Source organism: Ochotona princeps, chromosome 13, assembly GCF_030435755.1.
Source record: "Ochotona princeps isolate mOchPri1 chromosome 13, mOchPri1.hap1, whole genome shotgun sequence".
Taxonomy (NCBI): Eukaryota; Metazoa; Chordata; class Mammalia; order Lagomorpha; family Ochotonidae; genus Ochotona; species Ochotona princeps.
The window spans coordinates 3,506,860-3,521,708 of record NC_080844.1 but is presented as its reverse complement, the minus strand read 5'-3'; the positions used below and the strand labels follow the sequence as shown (position 1 = coordinate 3,521,708).

At 46.6% G+C, this 14,849-nt stretch overlaps 1 protein-coding gene across 1 annotated transcript in view; it reads left to right on the top strand.

The window, feature by feature from the left end:
- Positions 1 to 4,790: 4,790 nt before the first annotated feature.
- ZNF33B (zinc finger protein 33B) overlaps positions 4,791 to 14,849 on the top strand; it is a 32,727-nt gene continuing 22,668 nt past the window's right edge. The window contains exon 1 of the mRNA XM_036495703.2: positions 4,791 to 4,892. The gene's annotated coding sequence lies outside the window, so the exon portion shown is untranslated. The remainder of the gene's footprint in view (positions 4,893 to 14,849) is intronic.

The following is a 14,849-nucleotide window of genomic DNA, read 5'->3' as shown; positions in this document are numbered from 1 at the left end:
GAGCAGGGAGCTGGATTGGAAGTGGTGTATCCAGGAAAGGAGCTAACTTAACGCTCGTGATGTGCAAGCCCTGCAAGCAGCAGCCTCACCCATTGCTCCAGTTTCTGTCCCAAGGATGTTGAATTCTTACATGTGAATTTCCTGTCTTCACATGATCATGTGTTTCCCGCCCCCCTGCATTCTATTGATGTGCCGTAGTACATAGGTTTTTGTATACTGAACTCTTCTTGTATTCAGGAATAAATCTGCCTTGGTCATAAATGCCCTTTAATGTTCTGTATGATTTTTCTTTCTACCATTTGCTTGACTGCTGTATCATTGTTTTATCTATTCACCAATTTAGCTTGGCATACACTTGCTCCTAACACTCTCTTATTTTTCTTTTTTCCTCTTTTGCGAAGATTTATTCATTTGACTTGCAAGAATGCACACACCACACACACCTAGAGAGAGAGACAGACAGAGACAGAGAGAGTGAACTTCTATGTCCTGGCTCACTGCCCAGACAGCCACAATGGCCTGTGTTTGGGCAGTTTGAAGCTGGGAAGCCTGCATCGTCTTCCAGTTCTCATTAGTGGTTGCAGGAACTCAAGCACTTGGGAAATCGTCGGCTCTTCCAGGCCATTAGCAGGGAGCTGGATTAGAAGTAGAGCCACTGGGACTTAAAATCATGCCCATAACGAATGCTGGCACTAGAATGTGGAGAAATAGTCTAGCGAGACACAGCACCAGCACAGTATAAAGTGCATTTTTATGACAATTTAGTTAGCAATGCTGTACAGCTCTTGGCAGTCTAATTTTACAACATTTTTATCACCTCCAAAAAGTCTTCATACTTTTAACAGTCCCTGTGCTTCTTTTCCTCCGCCAACTAATATAAAAATTAATCTACTCCCTGTCTATAGATGTCTGTCTAGGCATTTAATGTAATTGGGATCCTATGTGGTCTTTGTGGTTGGCTTCTTCCACTTGGTGAAGTTTTTCTGAGCTTCATCGCTGTAGAATAATCAGAAATGCTCTTGTGTATTATAATGATTCTTTTTACTGCTATAGTAGAGAACTACCCCCAAGGCTGGGACTTTATAAGGAAAAGAGGTTCAACCCTAATAATCTGAAGGTCCAAGCACATGGTGCCAGCATCTGCTGACTCCTGGTGAGGGACTTCTTGCTTCATTCCAACATAGCTTCAACCAGGCCACAACACTCACTGGTGTACATGAGGTTGGGTCTGGAGGTGGACCTGGAAGGGACCCTCCTGGTGTCTCCTTGACTAGGCTGTAGCGCCTACTGGTATATATAGTGCTGGGTCTGGGAGCAGGCTGAACCAGACTGTAGCATCTACCAGTTCACGCAGGAAGTATGACGGGGGATTGGTTGGGATGGGGCTAGACTGTAGCACCTCCTGGCACAAGCTGGGGCTTGGGCAGACCAGGCTAGGGCCAGAACTCACCAGCACACTTGAGAGCCTTCTGTGTTTGGGTGCAGGCCTGGAAGTGGACCTCAGTGACCTCCCAACTGGGCCACAGTTCCCTGGTGATACAAGCAGGGGTTGGGTCTGAGGCAGGCTGGGCAGGGCCTCAGCACCCGTTGTCTTGTGTGAAGGCTGGGACCCTTGGGTGGGCCTGGTTGGGCTTCTTTGGGGTTGCTCTGATGAAGAATGCAGCATCTGCCAGCGCATGCTTGGTTGGGTTTGCAGACATGCTAGGCTGGGCTGGGCTGTCTCACCTGCTGGTGCATGAGTCTGGGGGCCAACTCAGCAGGAGTCAGTCCAATGGGTCCCTTCCACCTGGTTTCCATCCTCAAGAAACATCACATAGACATCTGGTGAGGCATTAAAGCACATGTTGTGGGATTGGGTTGCCCCTATTGCTGACTCTGCGTTAGGAAAGACAAGGAAATACCGGGATTTACAGGACAGCCAACTTCTCTGATTCAACAAAGGACTTTGAGTGGCTCATCAAAAGGTGGAAAGATCAGGTTGAATTTTCTGCTAGGCAAATTCTCTACTAGGTATCTAGGGTTATGGACACATCAGAACAGACAACAAGGAAGCATGGGAAGTGGTAGCTCATACCTGATGCAATCAAAGTACCATCTCAGAACAATTGAGATCAGTCATGTCAGGACATTCTCCCCTTTGAAGTCATTGGTACGAAATCAGGGGGCTGTCTCTGTCTCCTGGTACTGATCTTCTCCAGCAGTAAAGAGTAGCATAGCATCTCCCCTCCCCACCACCACAGTCACAAGGGGATGGCAGGGTTTTTTCCTTCCCCCTCACCCCTGCAACTCTTTTTTTAAAAGATTTATTTTTATTGCAGAGTCAGATATACAGAGAAGAGGAGAGACAGAGAGGAAGATCTTCCGTCCCTGACTCATTCATCAAGTGACCGCAATAGCCAGAGCTGAGCTGATCAGAAGCCAGGAGCCAGGAGCTTCTTCCAGGTCTCCCACATGGATGCAGGGTCCCAAGGCCTTGGCTGTCCTTGACTGCTTTCCCAGGCCCCAAGCAGGGAGCTAGATGGGAAGCAGGGCTGCTGGGGTTAAAACCGGTGCCCTTATGGGATTATGGTGGTTTCAAAGCAAGAACTTGAGCCACTAGGCCACTGAGCCAGTCCCCACCCACCCCTACTCTTAATCCAACAAATCTCTCCCTAGTCCTTCCCATTCAACTCTAGCCCTGCAGGTGTCTGCAATCTACTCATCTATGTAACATTTCTTTTCTTTTTAAAAGATTTTTAAAATTTATTTTTATTGGAAAGTCAGTTACACAGAGAGGAGGAAAGGCAGAGAGAAAGATCTAACTACTGGTTCACTCCCCAGGTGACTGCAATGGCCGGAGCTGCACCAATCCGAAGCCAGGAGTGCAGAGTTTCTTCCAGTTCTCTCATGTGGGTGCAGGGTCCCAAGGCTTTGGGCCATCCCTGACTGCTTTCCCAGGCCACAAGCAGGGAGCTGTATGGAAAGTGGGGCCACTGGGACATGAACCAGCGCCCATATGAGATCCTGGCACATGCAAGACAATGTGTTTAGCCACTAGGCTACCACAGCAGACCCCATCAAACATTTCAAAATGAACTAATTAATAATAGAATCCTTGGATCCCTCTCTTCACACCATGCCAGTCTGCCTGTGCCACAACAGTGACCTCTTACCTTCGACAGCCAAAGGAAGTGTTTATTTAAGGCCAGGTGACATGCCTGGGTCTTGCTTGGTCCTGGCGTCTCCCTCCAAGTTCAGGAGAAAGTCCAAGCTTCCTGTTATGTGGTCTGATAGATGTCCTGGGATGGGCAGAAGGAGCTGTGTGGAGCCTCAGCTGGGCCTGGAGACTGAGTCAGAGATGCGTCCTCTCTGACAACCCTAGCAGGGTTGCCCCTGGGATGACAGCCTCTCCTTCCTCTGTGTGTTCATCCTATCTCCAGGGAAACCAGGGAACTCCCAGGGCTAAAGAATTCTGCCCTGTTGCTATTAGAGCTCACACAGCTGGCCCATCACAAATGACAAGAGGCAGGTATGTTGAGGGTAAGCTTCTCCCTGGCCTTGCCTGGACAGGTAGGCTTTGTCACCAGGTCAGGGTGTCTTTCCGTTGGGCCTGACCCTGCCAGTGTCCATGACCTGGTATTTGGCCTGAAGGCAGGGAAGGCCTGTGTATAATGAGTCTCTGTGTGTGGTGGGGGGCATGTCTAAGGATGCTCTGTTTCCCAGGGCCTCCACAGGAACCCAGGAAAGCCTTGGGCTCTTCTCCTCACTTCAGGAGTATATTTGTGTCAGGCCTCTCTTTTGAAGCCTTGATGCAGTGTGGGTCACAGGCTCTTCTTGGGGGCCTTAACTTAGGCCCCCCTTTCACTTTTCTGTTTTCCATACATTGTATAACTGTGTTCACAGGGTTGTAATCTGCACAAATCTTAAACACGTGTACATTGCTTTATTGCGAACATGAGTCCCCTGCCAGATGAACCGAGATCTCTGTATGATACAGAGATAAGATCTTCCATCTGTCGGTTCAACTTCCCACTTGCCACAACCGACAGAACTGAGCTGATCCAAAATTGAGAGCTAGGAGCATCTTCCCTGTCTCCCACAAGGGTCAGGGGCCTAGAGTCTTGAACATAATCAGTCGCCTTTCCAGATTATAAGTAGGGAGTTAGATAGCTAGTGGAGCGGGCGGAGCATGATCTGGCACCCATATGGGATATTGAATCACTCAGTTAGATTAGTGTGTGATGCCACTGCTCTGGGACCCATTTTGTGTAAATTTCAAAGGTCTTATTTCACTGTTTAATAGCGCAGTTTGACGTGCACTTGTTTTGAAATTGGCCCCAGGGAACAGAAGAGTCAGGGATGTTGAATGGGTGTGTTTCCTCAGGCCTGGCCTAACAGGATCTACAGTCTGATGGCTGAGACCCAAGAGTGTGGGAATAGAACTGTGGTTTGGGTGGGGGTGGGGATTCCACCTCTGAAGAACCAGAGAAACCTCTGGCCCCTCTCCTCACACCACATCAGTCTTTCTGCAACTATGATGTCTTACCTGGGACATTCAATCCACATTAGGCCTGATGTGTTTCTTTTAGGCCAGCTTCCAAGCCTGGGCTTTGTCTGGGTCTTACATTTTCCTCCACGTTTGGAAGAAGGGCCTGACTTCCTATTCTTTGGCCCGTGTGGAGTGTGCTGGGGACGGGCAGAAGGAGCTGTGTGGACTGCAAGGTCCTGAGCTGGTGTCTGGCCCAGACAGTTCTAACCAAGGCAGCGCTGGGGCCTGCCAACATCTTGCCTCTGTGTGTTCATCTGGACTCCAGGGCAATCGGGGAACTCCAGGGGTCAAAGAATTTAGCCCTGTTGCCATTAGGATCTACATAAGTGGAAGCAAACAAGGGAATGTGACAAGTATGTTGAAGGTGGGCTGTTCCCAGCCTGGACAGGTGGTCTTTGTTACCAGGTCGGGGCGTCTTTCCCTTGGGTCTGACCCCGCCAGTGTCCATAACCTGGTGTGTGGGCTGAAAGGGAAGGGAAGGCCTGTGCACACTGAGTCTAGGTGTGGGAGGGGTGTCCCCGAGTGGAGTCCCAGGAAAGCCTCCGGCTCTTCTCATTTCAGGAGTGTGTGTGTGTGTGTGTGTGTGTGTGTGTGTGTGTGTGTGAGACATGCCTTGCTTGGGGATGGCTGAGGGCTGGCCCCTTGTTCTTGTTCTTCATACATTCTGTAACTGTTTCCATAGGAGGCAATCTGTTTAATTCTTATTGCATGAGTCCCCTGTGAGATGAACCAGGTCTTCCTTCTATGCGTGTTTGCCCACTACATGCCTGGATATTCCTTCTCTCTATCCCAGGCTAGGATGTACTTCAAGGCCAACCCAGTCATGTGAACTTCTCACTGTGTTTGATGGGTACATGCAATTTTGGGGAGCGACTTGTATCTATCAAGAGTGGACTTGAGAGATCTGAGAGTTGTATTCTTACAGGAAGGCCTGTGTGACTTTGGTGTTGGTGTGGATGAATCCCACACACATGACTGGGTTTCTTCCCACTTAGCAAAATTCAGTTTTTCTTTCCTGAGCTCATCGTGAAGAATTCTGAAGGGACACTTTAAGGGCACATGTCTGTGATGGCTCAAGACCAGGGGTTTCTGGATGCTGTCTATTCCTGTCCGTCCTGTGGAGTTCTGGTCCCTTGGCCTCAGTGTGCATGCCAGAGAGAGAGAGAGAGAGAGAGAGAGAGAGAGAGAGAGAGAGAGAGAGAAAGAGAGAGAGAGAGAGAGAGAGAGAGAGAGAGAGAGAGAAAGAGAGAGAGAGAGAGAATATCTTTCACCCACTGGTTCATTCCCTAGATGAGCACAATAGCCAGATATCTGGGTCAAGCTGGAACCAAGAGCCAGAATATTCTGCTATGTCTCCAACTGGGTGGCATAGACCCATGCATTTGAGCCATCTGCTTCTGCTCCAGGCATATTAGCAGTTCCCTCAACCAGATGTGGAATGGCCAGAAATTGAGATGACACCCATAAGAAATGCCAGTATTGTGTGTGGCAGCTTAACCCATTGCTCCACCATGCTGGTCCCCGGATGTTGAGTCTTTCATATATATCAATGTATTAATATGATGTATATCTTTCCCCTTGATTCTATTGATGTGATATTATTTATTGATTTTTGTGTGCAAACCATTTAACATTTGGAATTAATATCACTTGGTTATAATCCCTCTAACATTATAATGTAATACATTTAATATATAATGCATAATTTTGCTTTCTGCCATTTGTTTGGCTTTGTGTGTCAATGTGCTGTCTATTCAACTACTTTATCATGGTGTGCACTAATTCCTAATACTGTAGAAATTATCATGCTAAAATTTTTTAAAATTTTGTTTCAAAGTCAAGAGTCAGAGAGAGAGATGGGGAGATATTTATGGAGAGATCTTCCATTCATTGGTCACTACCCAAATAGCTGAAATGGCTTGTGCTGCCCCTAGCTGAAGCTGGGAGCTGTACATTTCTTCTGGTGTCCCATGGAGGTACAGGGGCCCAAGCACTTCAACCATCCTTATTTGACTTTCCAGGAGATGATCATGGAGCTGGATCAGAAGTGGAGCCTCTGGGAGTTGATCCAGTGAACATATGGGATGCTGCCATTGCAGAGAAGCTTAAGCTGCTATGTCCCAGTGCTGGCCCGCTTTGTATAATTTTTTGAGGTCTTTCGTTCGATCATTGTTTAATGATAAGGTATAAAATATACTTAGTTTTCAAGTTAGCAGAGTTGTGCAGCTCCTTCTAAGTCTAATTTTAGAACATTCTTGTTACCCCTAAAATAAAGTTGTCTTGAATCACCACAAACTTATCAAAGCTTGACTGGGAGAGCTATTTGTTCTGTCCTGCATGGTACTAGATGTCCTCTGTAGGCCTCAATGAACCAGTTCTCACATCTCCCACCAATATCTTGGACATGCCAACCACTGCACAGGGCTCAGAAATCATGGAGACCCAGTTCTTACATATGTATTCCATGGTTAGACAATAGATTCTTTTTTTTTTTTTTTCCCGTGATTGGAGTTCTGAGTCCAGCAATCCAGTTGTGAGGGGGGAAGCCCCCAAAGAAACTTCCCCAGAGTTAACTCCAACCTGACTCCTGTGTGTGCCAGCTACTGCAGGGTCCAGCTCAGTTCATACCCACATCAGCCTACACACAGTGGTGGTTGCAGCTTTGGGGTCAGCTCTGTTCCAAGCCTCGTCTCATATGCAAACCAATGGATCCTGCAGCCCAGCAAAACCATGCACCACACACTTGGCCCTCACATTGACCAGCAGGAACTGCAACCCAGTCAGAGCAACCACCATTAACCTCCACTAAGTCCATCCCTAGCCCTGGCTTCTTTGCGGACTGGTCCAGTCTGGCCCACATCCCATTCAGCTCTCTTATACATCATTGGGTCTAACTCACAAGCCCAACTCACATGCCATTCAGCTCTCTTATACATCAACTGGAGCCTAGCTCAGCCCAACCATCCATTGGCTGCCAATGCTTGTCCAGCCAGGCCCAACCTGGCCTTGGCTCTCATGCTCATCAATGGGAGACACAGCCTATCAGAGGATGCCTACAATTTCCCTACCAGGCTCAGTCCCAGCCCCAGATCTTGCTTTCCAAGTGGTTCTATAGTCTAGCCTGCCTCCCAGTCCCAGCATCTGCTAGCCAATGCTGTGGCAAAGCCCAACCAAGTTGTATTTACTCCAGCTCATGCATGTACCATTGGATATGGTTGCTTAGCCCAGTCTGGCTCTCTCCCTTGCCCAACACACATGCTGGCCAATGGGCTTTGTAGCTCTGCCAAGCCTAGTCTGTCCCCAGTTCCAGACCTCAATCTCACCAGCAGGAGCAGTGGCCCAGCTGGGTAGCCCCTGCAGCTCCCCTATTGGGCTAACTGCCCCCCCATCATAAGTCTTACGTGTGTGGTGGGAGCTGTGGCCCAGACTAACGTGGCTCTTCTAAACTTGGCATTTACAAATAGATGCTGCAGCCTGGCCTGGCTCATTATGCCTCCAGTCCCAGGTCATACTGGTGAGTGCTACAGCCTAGCCCAGCTGAGCTAATCCCCATCCGAGCACAACCACTCTGTCCTGTACCCCATCCTGATTCTCACACCTGACAGTGGGTGCTTTGAACTGGTCCAGCCTGGCCCACCCCTAAGCCTGGCCCACATGTATGCTGGTGGCTACTGTAACCTGGCTTGGTCTGGGTTGCTCCCAGCCTTGGTTCTTGTGCTCACCTGCAGGGACTGCATTCTGAGGAGTTCCCCTAATTCCTCCATCAGATCATCTCCGAGTCTCAGATCTTGCACACTTGGCCCAGCTTCACTTGACCCATCTCTAATCCCAGCAGGTACAGTGGCTTTGTCCAACCAGCCCACACTCACGCTGAATCTTACTGTTGGGTGCTACAGCCCAGCCCCTGCATGGCCCAACCCCAGACCCAGGTCTTGTATGGCTCAGTGGGTGCCGAGACCTAGCCCAGTCTGTTGTATACTCATCCTGGTTCTTGCAAGCACCAGTAGGTGATGGAGCCTAGTCCAGCCTGGAACCCTCCAGACCCAGTCCACACCCATGCCAAGGGACACTGCAACATGTCCAGCCCAGCTTGCTACCCCCATTCCAGATTTCATGCTCACCAGTGGGGACTGCAGCCAAGCAGGGGTGTTCTCATAGCTCTATGACCAGGCTCACCCCCAGGCACAGATATTGCGTGTGCTGGTGGTTGCTCTGACCCAGCCTGGCATTACTCATCACTCAGTTTGGCCTTTGCCATCAGATGCTGCAGCGTGGACTGGCCCCTAGTCCCAACTCTTGCTGGTGGGGTGCGGAAGCCTAGCCTTGCCCAGTGTGCCCCCATCCCTGGTTTTCATGCAAACTAGTAGGTGTGAAAGCCTAACCTTCCCCAGCATGGCCCACACCTAGTCCTGGCTCCCTTGCATGCCAGTGTTCTATGGTTTAGCATGCCTTATCTGGTCCACCCTCCAGAGCCAATCAACACACCTGCTCACAACTGAAGCAGCCCTACCTGATCTGAACAACACCCAGGTCCGACTCACCAGCAGGAGAAATGAATGGTCCACCAGGAGACCTCACCAGGCCCACTCTCAGACCCAGATCTCATGTGTACCAGTGGGTGCTAGGCCCTTAACCTAGCACTCTGTCTTCCCCCCACCCCCCACCGCCCATGTCTCAGTCTTTGTGTGTGCTGGTGGATGTTGCAGCCCAGCCCAATTGTTTGGTTAAAACACAGACCAATTCTTGGCTGCGCCTATGAGTGCTACAGCCTGGCCCAGCCTGGCCCATTCCCAATCCCTATGAGTGTTGGTGAGTATCATGATAATGCTTAGCTCAGCCTGTCATCACCATCAACCCTTGAGCAAACCAGCTGATGTGGCAGTTCCACAGGGATGAATCCAGGATTCCCCCCAGAACCTGCTCCCAGACCCACACCCTTCCCTGACACTCACTAGCAAGTACTGTGGTTGAGCCCTGCCAGGCAGGGCTCCCCATTCATGGCTTTTGTGTGTGCTAGTAGGCAACAATCGAAGCTCAAGTCTTCCACATGGCTGGGTGGATTGATCCCCCCCCCTTTTCTCTCCTCTAAACCACCCAGCCTTGACCCTCTCATTTACCTGTGAGTGCAGCGGCCTGATTTGGTGGAAGTCCTCCGGAAGTCACTCCCTGTTTTCCCTCAGCAGTCCTCCCTCCCACACACCTCCAGACACACTTTCCTGAGCAATCCACAATCCCCCATGTCTGTGAGTGCATGATCCCCATGCTTGGTCCTCCGGCACTGCGTTTTGTCAGTCTGGGCACCTGCCTGCCTACCCAGGACCCTTACATACTCACTTAAAGGTCCCCAGACCTTGGCTGCTGGCGTGCAAGTGTCTGCCCCCCATCTAACCTTAAAAGAAGTAGGTGACTATGCTGGCACACTGCTATAGTTACAAAACCTGGCATTAACGGAGTCTGGGGTGCCTGCTTTTCTCCCAGTAGTGTAATACTTGCCTAGGTGCAATGTAAACTAGGCGGTTGCCTACAGCTGGGGAATTTACTTCTGTTCTGATCTTTCTTATTTCTTTCCTGCTTTTACTTTTGGGTTCAGTTTCTTCTTCTTTATATGATTATTGAAGAAATAGAGCTAGATTTCTAATGTAAGATATTTTTCCTTAAAGTCTGTTTATATTTTATAATACTATTTCAGTTCTAACATCACTTTTTATTGTGTCTCTGATTTTATGATGTGTTTTTTTTTAAAGATTTATTTATTTTTATTACAAAGTCAGATATACAGAGAGGAGGAGAGACAGAGAGGAAGATCTTCCATCCGATGATTCACTCCCCAAGTGAGCGCAACGCCGGTGCTATGCCGATCCGATGCCGGGAACCAGGAACTTCTTCCGGGTCTCCCACGTGGGTGCAGGGTCCCAAAGCCTTGGGCCATCCTCAACTGCTTTCCCAGGCCACAAGCAGGGAGCTGGATGGGAAGTAGAGCTGCTGGGATTAGAACCAGTGCCCATATGGGATCCCGGGGCGTTCAAGGCGAGGACTTTAGCCACTAGGCCATGTTTTTGTCTTTGTTTGTATAGAGGTTGATGGTTGCCATGGTTATGGGAGCAGGATGGAACTTGCTTGGAACTGATAAGTCACTCTGACCTCAGACTGGAACCAGAAAGGACAGCAGATTTTGGCGTGTCCCTGAGGCAGCAGAGCCACTGCTGGACCAATGATGGACACAGGCCAACATTCCTTTCCTAAAAAGGACCAAAGTGACACCCCCTTCAGCCTTCATGTCAAGAAGGGTTTAAAAATCCCCTGCACGTATCTTTCCTTGTCTTTCTGTTCCTTTGCAACCCCGTTCTCCACATCTGTCTCTCCCCTGCAAGGGAGAAAATTCTGAGAATGGGGTTTCCCTAAATAAAGATCTTTTATATCCTTTTCTATACTCAGCTAATGAGTTCCTTCATGAATGGTCGGGGAATGTAACAAAGGTGACTTAACATCTTCCTAGAAATTTTTTCTTTGTACTAATAATTGTCCAAGAATGTGTTCAGTATGTGAGAATACTTCAGAAGTTCATGGAAATTGAATCAAGAGCTATGTTTTATTCTGGTGAAAATAGCTTTTGAAATCCACAGTTATTTTCATAATATGTTCTTTCCATAAAATACAGATGACCAACTTTCGTTTGTTAATCTTCCAGGTTGTTTTTTTTTTTTTTTTCTTTTTTGGCTTTTTTCTATTCTGATTAGAAGAAAATGCTTCACATGGTTAAGGCTGAAATGTGTCTTGTAGGTTAATACACAACTTAAAAAGGTTTTATGCAAATCACATCATTCTGTCTCTGCAAGGTGTCTGCTAAGAAATCAGTGATGGGGCTGTCATGGTGATTGATTCTACAGGCTGATTCTCTGCTTGCAACATCAGCATTCCATGTGGGATCTCAGTTCTAGTCCTGGCTGCTCCACTTCCAATCCAGCTCCCTGTTTATGGCCTGGAAACAGTAGAGGATGGCCCATGTCCTTGGGCTACTGTACCCATGCGGGAGACTCTGAAGAAGCTCCTAGTTCCTGGTTTTGGATCAGTTTAGCTTTGGCCATTGTGGACATTTCTGAGGTGAATCAGTGGATAGAAGATCTTTCTGTTTCTGTTACTGATTATCTCTATAAATCTTCCTTTTGGGCCCCGCGGCATGGCCTAGCGGCTAAAGTCCTCGCCTTGAAAGCCCCGGGATCCCATATGGGCGCCGGTTCTAATCCCGGCAGCTCCACTTTCCATCCAGCTCCCTGCTTGTGGCCTGGGAAAGCAGTTGAGGATGGCCCAATGCATTGGGACACTGCACCCGTGTGGGAGACCCGGAAGAGGTTCCTGGTTCCCGGCTTCGGATCGGCATAGCACCGGCCCGTTGCGGCTCACTTGGGGAGTGAATCATCGGACAGAAGATCTTCCTCTCTGTCTCTCCTCCTCCTCTGTGTATATCTGGCTGTAATAAAATGAATAAATCTTAAAAAAAAAATCTTCCTTTCAAGTAAAAATTAAGTCTTAAATAATTTAGGTTTTTTAAAAAAGGAAATCAATTGCTAATAATTTTGTTGAGGATTCATTGTATATGACAAGTTACCTTTTTCTTCCTGATCTCAAGACTTTGGCATTCAGCTGGTTAGAATTGTGTGCTCCTGTATTGATCATTTGTGTTCCTGCTGCTTTGAATTTGTTGTTTCCAAATCCCAGTTTGGAATCTGGGGTTTTCTGCTGTGATTTCATCAAGCAACATCTTCCTTTTCACTCTCTTTTTGTTCTGGGACTACCATAATGGATACTTCGATCTGCTTTGCAGTGTTCCATTACTTCGTAAGTCTCTCATTTTCTTCATTCTGCCTTCTGTTTGTTCCTTAGCTTTGACAATGGTGTGGTCTTCAAGTCTATTGATTCTTCATTTTGCTGGCTCTTGTCTCCTGACTCACCCTCTAGTGTATTGTTTTATTCAGGTACTGTATGTTCAGCTTCTGCTTGACTGTTTCTGAAAATGATTTTCCAGTGGTATTCTTATTTCATTCATGTATTATTTACTCAATTTTCTTACTTTTTTCAGTTATTTGAGATAATTGGTTTAAAGTCATTGCCTATTAAGTAACTGTTTCTTCAGAAATACCTCCTGGTGATGCAAGGACAGTTCAACAGACACAAATTAGCAAATACAATAAGCTAAATCTAAATAATCAAGGGTAAAATCGCAATTTTCTTACTAGATACAGGAAAGCCATATGGTAAAACTAGAATTTATTCATGATTAAAAATCTCAGCAAATTATATATAGAAAGAATATATCACATCATAATAAAGGCATAATAGTACTGAAAGGGCAAAAGCTAAATTGTCGAATAAGACACGCATGCCTATTTGTGTCCAGCTTAGTACTGAAACCCCTGTCTAGAACAATTAGGCAGGAGAGTGAAAGAAAGGAGATTCAACATGGAAGGGACAAAGGAAAGCTATGTAGATGATGGCATGATCTTATTTATAGAAAATCCCAGACTCTGCCAGAAACCTATTGGAAGTGATAAGCAAAGTCAGCAAGTTTCCATGATACATAGTCAATATATGACAACCAGTTGTGTCATTATCCACCACAGAAATCAGGAAAGCAATCTCATTGCAACAGCTACCAAAAAAGTAACTATGAATAATCTTAAAGATATGAAAAATCTCTACAATTAAAATGACGAAGAATAAATGAAGGTAATTGATGTAAACACAAAGAAATGGGAAAACATCCTATGTTCATGGATTGGAAAAATAAGAATATTTAAAATGTTCATAATATCCAAATAATTTGCAAATTTGATGGAAAATATCAGAAACATATTTCCTGAGAGCTACAAAAACTGCTAATGTTTTTCTTAGAACCATTATAGACTCTCAATAACCAAGTAACTTTGAACAGAAAAAAGAAAGCAAGAGGCATTATACTTTGTGACTTTCAAATATATTACAAATTTAGAAACTGTAGTAGTTAAAACAGTATGGTATTGGCAAAAACAAACAAAAAAATAGACCTATAGACCAATGCAATAGTATAGAGACCCTAGAAGTACACTTACATATCTACAGTTGATACTTGACAGTTAACTGCTATTTGACAAAGGTGCTAATAACATGGATTAGGAAAGAGTCCTAAGTGGCGTATTGATCTATCTTTTTTGTTGTTGTTGCTGTTGCTTTTAATTACATCAAAGGAGAGAGAGATCTCTCATCTGCTGTTTACCTCTGAAATGCCTACAATGACTGATGGTGGGCCAAGCTGAAGGCTGGAGTCCAGAAGTGAAGCCCCACCCGCATGACGGCCAGGCTGTAATTGCCTGGTTATCACTTACTGTCAGCAGCGCCAATAGTCACACCCAGGCACTGTGATGTGGATGGGGTCAGACAAGCAGCATTTGAATGTGTGCACCAAATGTCTACCCAAGACTGACTTCATTTTAAAGATGGCTGGAGTGAAAACAAAAAGACTGGGTCATAGAGAATGAGCTACTCAATTCCTGCTGTTCCTCTTGTGGTTTGCCAGGATTGCGATATTCTTTATTGTTTTATGCTGTCACAGGTGTAGAGAGCATTGTTCTGTGTATAAGTGCAAAAATCCCTTGACCACCAACAGAGCTTCTTCACAGAGGTAATGGTTTGTACCGGTATTCTCTTTTTTTGGTAAGATTTATTTATTTTTATTGCAAAGTCAGAAATAGAGAGAGGAGGAGAGACAGGAGACAAAAGAAGATGATCTTCTGTCCCCTGATTCACTCCCCTCCCAAAGTGACCACAACAGCCAGACCTCAGCTGATCCGAAGCCAGGAGCCAGCAGCTTCTTCCGGGTTTCCCACATGGGTGCAGGATCCCAAGGCTTTGGGCAGTCCTTTGGGCCGACTGCTTTCCCAGGCCACAAGCACAGAGCTGGATGGGAAACAATGCCCATATGGGATCCCAGCGCATACAAGGCTAGGATTTTAGCTGCTAGGCCACCGCGCCAGGTCAGTACCAGTATTTTTTTCAGTTCTTCTCTTGCATTTCATGTTACGTATGAACCTACATAAAACTATTCTCTCATAGACTGTATGCTTTAAAATTATTTCCTATTTTAAGGAAGTTTTACATAATATAGTCACACTACGCTCACAAGTTCAAATTAGGCAATCTCCCCACATTTTTTAGATTGTTAGGAGTCACGAATTTCAAAGCTTTCTTCAAAATAGTTTATGACCCACCTTCATGTAAAACTATCTGGTGATCTGTTAACCTTGTCCGTGTCAAGAGCCTTAAAATGTGTGTTAGGTGCTTTGCCATG